The 7,020-nt window shown below is 48.2% G+C and overlaps 1 long non-coding RNA gene across 1 annotated transcript; it reads left to right on the top strand.

Moving 5' to 3' along the window:
- Positions 1-242: 242 nt before the first annotated feature.
- LOC115533071 (uncharacterized) lies at positions 243-2,960 on the top strand. Its single transcript, XR_003974133.1, has 2 exons — positions 243-391; positions 1,916-2,960. It is a non-coding gene; the product is annotated as an uncharacterized LOC115533071 (long non-coding RNA).
- Positions 2,961-7,020: the final 4,060 nt, after the last annotated feature.

Genomic DNA, 7,020 nt, shown 5'->3' with positions numbered 1-7,020 from the left:
GTTTAATGTGGCATGTCTTTTATTATTTTTAAAAGCATCCCACAACTCAACCAGCGTTTAACTCCTTCATTCCATTCCCAACGCACTGATCTATATTTACACCCAGGGATGTAATCTATAAATATTCCTCTCCAAACTCAACGCCTAAGCGATCGGAAGTAGTAGTAGTTGTATTATGCAAATGAGGCAGTGGGGTTTAGCCTGGCTCCCAGGGAGCCGCCCTTCACTCACCACATGGTCTCCTCCGGGCCGCGTCTTACTACGACCTGCAACCCCCGTCACATGCTCCGGGACTACACGCCAGGCACGCTGCCTACATGCATGGTTCCCGTATCTCCTCCCGGTTCCACACACTGACGGACCGGCCACACAGTACAGTGAGTACCGCACGGTAAGTCGGGACAAGTGAGTGGAAGATGGTGGATTTTTTTTTTTTTTTTGCTGGTGAGACTGGTGTCTTAACTGCGCGCGTGTTATGGAAGAGGAAACCTGTTGTTGGTTTTCTGTTATTGTGTTGGGGTTGTGCGCTGGAAAGTAGCCCTCGCGGCATGTAACCCTTAACTGAATCAGCCACGGCGGGTTTATATTCGCACAAAGCGACGTGAAGGTGCGAGTTTAGTGCGTTTGGTAACAGTGTTGTGCGGGGGAGGGGGGGGACGCGTGGTCCGCCGCTCCTCCATGGCTGCAGAATGAGGGAGATTTGAAAAGCGTGCAGCGCCGATGCCGCCCCGTGCGCCTTAAACCCGCCGCGCCACGCGCTCACTCACTTTCGGGATGGGGACGTTGTAACATTACGAACACGAATTGATGGCGACCCGACGGAATAATAAGCTAACCCAAGGGCTGTAGCGTGTGTTCGGCTCCATGTGTTTAAAAAGTGCCCCTAGAACAAAGCAGCAGCACATGGGTCTGCAGCAGGCCGCGCGCCTTCCGTCACCCGCAGGCTGTTAGCCAGTGCTGCTAATAATGCTACCTCGCGTGCATGGGCGCGAATCTCCCTCGCTTTAACTCCACACCGTTTTGTTAAAACGTCTCGATATCTTAATCAAACCGCGGATGGCCCGTGCGGTGCTGTCGGGGGAAATCGTTGTTTTGTAAAGACGTTGGTTTTAAGTTTAATGGTAGCTCTGTGGTGGCTAACCGTCGAGCTACTCTCAACTCGACCAGTAGATGGGACTGGTTGGGCGCATGTAGTATTCAAGTTTTAATTCCGCCAAACGTTGATAGGCACTACCCCTCTCCCAAACAAGTTCTAACCCGGCCGTATAAACTTATAAACATATTTCCACCTGTATAACGTGTTGTTTCTGTCAACGTTTACTTGGTGGTTAGCCGCGGTGGCTAGGCTAGCACATGCTGGTGTGTTGCCGTGTTTTCATGTGTGGGATTCTTGTGTCAACTTAGTAGTTGGTACTATCAACCCGCCCGGGGCTCTGGCCGTCTCGGAAACGTCTGATAAACACCGTAAAGTACACTGAGTGTTTCCCCCCCTCAATTACCCCATCGTGTTCATGAACAAGACGCGAGTATTTATTAAAAAACGTAAAGGCGAAAATGCGGACTCCATGGCGCCATGTTGGTGTGTGTGTGTGTGTGTGTGTGTGTGTGTGTGTGGGGGAGGGGTGGATGGTCGAGCGGCTCCCAGTGTGTGAAGCACAACTTGTTTACTGGTACTTCATCTCATCCCACCGAATAGATTATCACTGAAATACACACTACCACGTTTGGGATTAGTCGGTGTGTGTTTATATAGCATACACTGAGGTTGCGCTACATTACTTCTAAATGGACGAGCGTCTATTTCCATCGCTCCACAACACATACTCATCCAATGTTTCATCTGATTTTGACGTGCTGATTCAAATGCATTGTTTTCCTATGTTGTCTAAAGTTTTTTTTCTCTAAACCCCCACAGGTCGCCGATGCAAAGACTACAAGTTCCCTTGGCAATACTGTGTGGAAATGCTGGCATCGAAATTGGTCCCAAACACCTCCTGAACCGTTGAGTCACGGCAGTGTCAAAGTGCTTACAGTGCAGGTAGTCTTACAATATCTACTGCAGTGAAGGCACTTTCAGCACTGTCGTGACACTGGTGAAGTTCCAATACACCCATCACGAGCAGGTGCTTGCGACTGGTGCTTATGCTAAGGTGCATCTAGTGCAGATAGTGAAGTAGACTAGCACCTACTGCCCTAAGTGCTCCTTCTGGCATAAGGAGCTAGAACTCTCATCTGCGGTGCGCTCACTCAAGTCTTCGGTGGTCTAAAACGGTTCACTGCCAGTTTTGCGTAGTTGCTCTGCAAGAAAATTGAGTTGTGCAAATCTATGCAAAACTGACGGTGTACTGTGTGTCTGCAAAATCAAGGGTCATCTGGCTGATGTTTATGATGACTAGGATGGCTGATGTGGCCACCTGTTGCTGCTGCAGGACACTGGAAGCATGCGTTGGTTCCAGCAGTATTAAAGTGCTTATAGTGCAGGTAGTTGTATGTATTTCTACTGCAGTGTGAGCACTTAAAGTACTTCTAGAGGCGTACATCGTCGCGTGGTGGAGCTTAGGACTGCGCTCTGTGGACAAGGGTCTCTGGTTAGTTTTGCTGGTTTGCTTTCAGCTTTTGAAAACACACGCTGTGCAAATCCATGCAAAACTGATCATGGCACTGATAAAAGTCTGGTCGAAGCCATCCCTTTTCTGTGCAGGTTGGGAGAGGTGACAATGCTCTGTTTGGGATGGTATTGCACTTGTCCCGGCCTGTTGAGGACTTGGGGAACGTAGCTGCTTCCTTCGTCCTCCCTAACCTCGGAACTCCCAAGAACTCAACTCCTCATTGCGCATTACGTTTGACTTGTTTGTTTAATAAAAAAAATGTATTGTAATTTAATTGTTTGTTACTTGTGCAACGGTCAAAGCTATAAAAAAAAATGACAATTTAAATAAAGTTTGTAAAATACACTCAAACTTGTTTCGGTTCATGGTTGTGTGTATCAATGTTGGCCACTTTGTTGCCTTGTATATTGTAACGCACCCGTGTGTGCTTCAATCGGTTTATTTTAATAGCCTACTAGGCCTTTGTATCTTGGAATTTGTGCGTACTTTTTTTAACTGATTTTGTGAAGCGAGATTATTGTTTTCACAGTTCTTGGCAAATTTACTGAATGTAGACCTAGGCTGTAATTGGCTTTAGATTCATGTTTACGTCAATAATCTAAAGTGAAACATTACTCCAACTACTGGATCATTTGTCTTTAAGAGCATCAAGTTCTAGACTGGTCAGTGCGACTATTAAGGGTTCAAACTTAGAATTTATATCTGAGATGAAGATGATTCACTGAACAAATTGAAATTGCCTACTTCCCTGAAAGCTAAGGACTGAACAAAGCGTGGTTAAGATGACCTCGGTATAGTTGGGTCTCGGATGTGTTTATGTGAATGCTATTCATGTAATATTCTTGAATACTGCCTCTAGTGATATTCAATTTTTGCTTCGTAATGCAGCCAAGAACACATAATTGCTCTAGAGTCGTCAATTTCGAATGATATCTGAAATTTCTCCATCTGATGGACAAGCACAGTGAAGCAGTTACATTAATGTTGTTCTATACGAATTATTGCTTTATTTTCAGGATAATTGTTTGGTAAATGTAGATATAAGTAGCCCTATACAATCAATCTTAATCAGGCCCATTGTAAAATAAATCTTCACAACTACGTTTTTTGCCCAAACATAAGACTACATCATCCAGGTGTTGCGTGAAATAGGAGTTTGTGAGAACAGCCGATTTCCAGCAGGGGGAACTGAACTCACAGCTAAAAACGTTTCCTACAACTGACGAATGAAAACCCTGCCTTCAGAGCGTCTCATTGAGAGGCAGGTTCTTACTATATAGGCCGGGCTGTAGATTATAGGCTGATCAATTATTCAGGGCAGCAGGCCCGTGACTTGCAGCAGACGCGTCATCCACGTGTCCTCGGGTGAAATCAGAACCGTTATCACCAGCTGAACGGTTCCTGACGTTCAGTACACGCGCAGATTTGTCATTTCTTGTTCTTCAATCGGATGTTTAGAACCATTCACAGTAGAGTTCACCTCATTATTCTCCCCACTCCCCCCTTTCTACTCCTGACAGTAAAGATAAATTGGAAGCATCCAGAGAGCACGTGAACTCAGAGATGCGCATTGTGCCTGTCATCAGGGCGCGATTGCTCCAGCAACCTCCATTTACTTTGAAGTTCCAGGCCCCGTGATTGGGGGCTGCCAGGTAGGCAGGCAAACGTACACACACGCACACACCGCACAGTAATGCCGCTTTTCCACTGCATGGTACCAGCTCGACACGACTCGACTCAGCTCGCCTTTTTTGCGTTTCCACCGCGAAAACATGGTATCTGGTACCTGAAGTGGCTGCTTTTTCTAGTACCGCCTCGCTCTAGGTTCCAAGCGGCTGAGCCGATGCTAAAAGGTGACGTCGGCAGACGGCCGGCCACTGATTGGCCAGAGAGTGTGACGAAGTCACGAGAGCGACATGGCAACCATGCTGGCAACAGCCATAGCAGCGCCGCAGCCAACATATTCCACTTCCTCAACATGCCAGCTAATAATACGAACACGAATACCATCGCATCGATGTTCTCCATTGTTGTTATGTGGGTTCTGTCCATGTGTGGGTTACGTAGGTGTTGTTTGCGTCGCATACAAAAATACGTCACGGCCCTTTCGCGCAGCCGACCCCGCCCACGTCCCGGAGGTACTATTTGCGGTGGAAAAGGACCCGCGCTGCTACCGTGTCGAGTCGTGTCGTGTCGAGTCGAGCTACATGTGCGGTGGAAAAGCGGCATAAGTGTTAACGCAGCCCGCGTGTCGTGAACAATGTGAGGACTCTAGGCGTGCGACGCCCTCGCTGTGATAAAATACCGCGGTGAAGCACAAAGGGAAAGCAGCATGGGACAAATATTGGATGCGTCACGATTAACTTTAAGTGCAGTACAGTTCTGGGTTACACCAAAATGTGTCATCAGTGTGTGCACACTGACTTATAAAAAGCCATGGCGGCCATGTTTAGATTCAATTGCTAGAGCAAGGCATTAGCACTGGCAGGGTGAGGGGTGTGATTGCCACTTGTGAAAACCATGCCAATAACCAATGAAACAACACTTAATGTAATTTTGCCTAAGAAAATAATATTCGAATGTATTCCAGGCTTTATGTTGCTTGGCAACATGTCATATATGAGTTCAACTTGAAGACACCTGTGTGCACACGTTACTCTGTGTTCCTGTGTGTGTGCATGTGTATGTTTCTGTGTGTACGTGTTCCACTTTGTGTGTGCATTCGCATGTTTGCGTGTGTGTGTGAGCACGAGCAGCCATCCTAAAATGGGCTTTCGCAGACCGTTCCCGGAGCACAAAGGAGCAGAGATGCTGTCTGGCAGCGGCGGCGTTGGTGTCGTGTCTCCGTCTAAATCCACAGCAGACCGGTTGCTCATGGGCACGCGAGGCAGCGCGCCTCAGACAATGGGCCCCACCTGCTGCCGCTCCGTCGATCCCCCGTTTCTCTCACAGCTCTGAGCCTACCAATGTATTTTTCTGTGTCTCTTTTGTGTCGGGAGATGTACGGGCATTGACTGTAAATAATGGAGCCAGGGATTACGGGGAGGGGGGGGGGGGGGTGTACCGACCACAATCTGAAGGACCCCTCTGCAGGCCCACCAGGGCTGAGCTGGCGTGCTCTTCCTTGGCTTGCGGCTCCTGCTCTGCCCCACTGTTTGAAGTGGCCCTAATTGTGAGGCTTGTGAGTGGCAGGCGGGCTCCAAACGGGCGTGAGCGGCGGCTGTGTGATGGAGCGATACGGAGGCTGCTAGCTGAAGCCCACGCAGTTTGTGTCTGCGTGCGGCGGCGGAGGCAGTAGGCCTATCGCTCAGAAGCGCCCGCTCCAGATATCGATTTTTCATTTTTTCTTATCACAGACGCCACGCACCATAACAGACATACACAGCGAGCGAAGATGTCCCCCCCCCCACATCCCCTGGTGGCGATCAGGACGTGGCCGGTGGGGGTCGAGTCTGGCAGCGGTTATTTTGGTCTCTCGTTTAAACGGGGGGTGATTAAATATGCGGAGGGGGGATTCTGTCTGAGTTGGTGTTAGGTCCCAAGGGGCCGTGTGCAATTTTGCTGGCAGACAGGCGAAAAAAGCCAAAGTCCTTTGTGAGGCGCGTTGCTGAGGCTGCAGCCCGTGGTTGGCATTCAAACCAACGGGGGTCCGCTCCTTGGGTCGACCTCTGAGTTAACTACGCCTCCCATCTCCACGGGGCCGCGGCGCGACCTGCGCATGAACTTCGTTTTCTTTTTACGTATGCATGTGGCACACCCCAGCTGTCAATTTATGCTAATGTCCTTTTGAATTAGCCCTGGAAAACAATTTGTTTTGTGACCGGGGTGATGAGGAGGTTCCTTTGTGCCAGGGCACTTTGCTGACTGTCAGGCTTACATAACAACAGAAGATGCGGATGGAATGCAGAAGTCGGCAATGCCATTCACACATGTGTTGCTAATCAGCATAATACCCTGTTCAACAAATTTCTACATTGAGAAAGCCACTAATCACGTGTTAACATACACATCAGTGACAAGTGGGAGCGTTGCTTTAAACTACTCTAATTAATTCTGCTCCCAGTGCTGATATAACTCTGAGTATCACTTGTTTGCTCCAGTCCGTCACTCTTCAGCACACAAGCTGCGGCCAAGATAGACCTTGGGTTTCTAAATCCGTACATGTGTACTTCATATTTCATCACTGAAGAAACCTCAGACCCTGATCTATTTGCCAGTGACGTGCGTCTAGTCCCAGTGCGTTGCTCCTGAATGGAATTGTCACTCTTCTCTGAGAGTGACGACGCGTCATGTTACAAGTTTCACTGTTTGTACTCATCTGGCATGTATGAATTGAATCTTAACATTCAACCTATGAGAACTTATAGCTATGTAATTAGCTATAAGTCTTCTTAAAAGGGGACATATTATA

The sequence above is a fragment of the Gadus morhua genome, chromosome 20, assembly GCF_902167405.1.
Source record: "Gadus morhua chromosome 20, gadMor3.0, whole genome shotgun sequence".
Taxonomy (NCBI): domain Eukaryota; kingdom Metazoa; phylum Chordata; class Actinopteri; order Gadiformes; family Gadidae; genus Gadus; species Gadus morhua.
The sequence above is the reverse complement of the archived record's forward strand: the minus strand, read 5'-3'. Positions and strand labels throughout refer to the sequence as shown.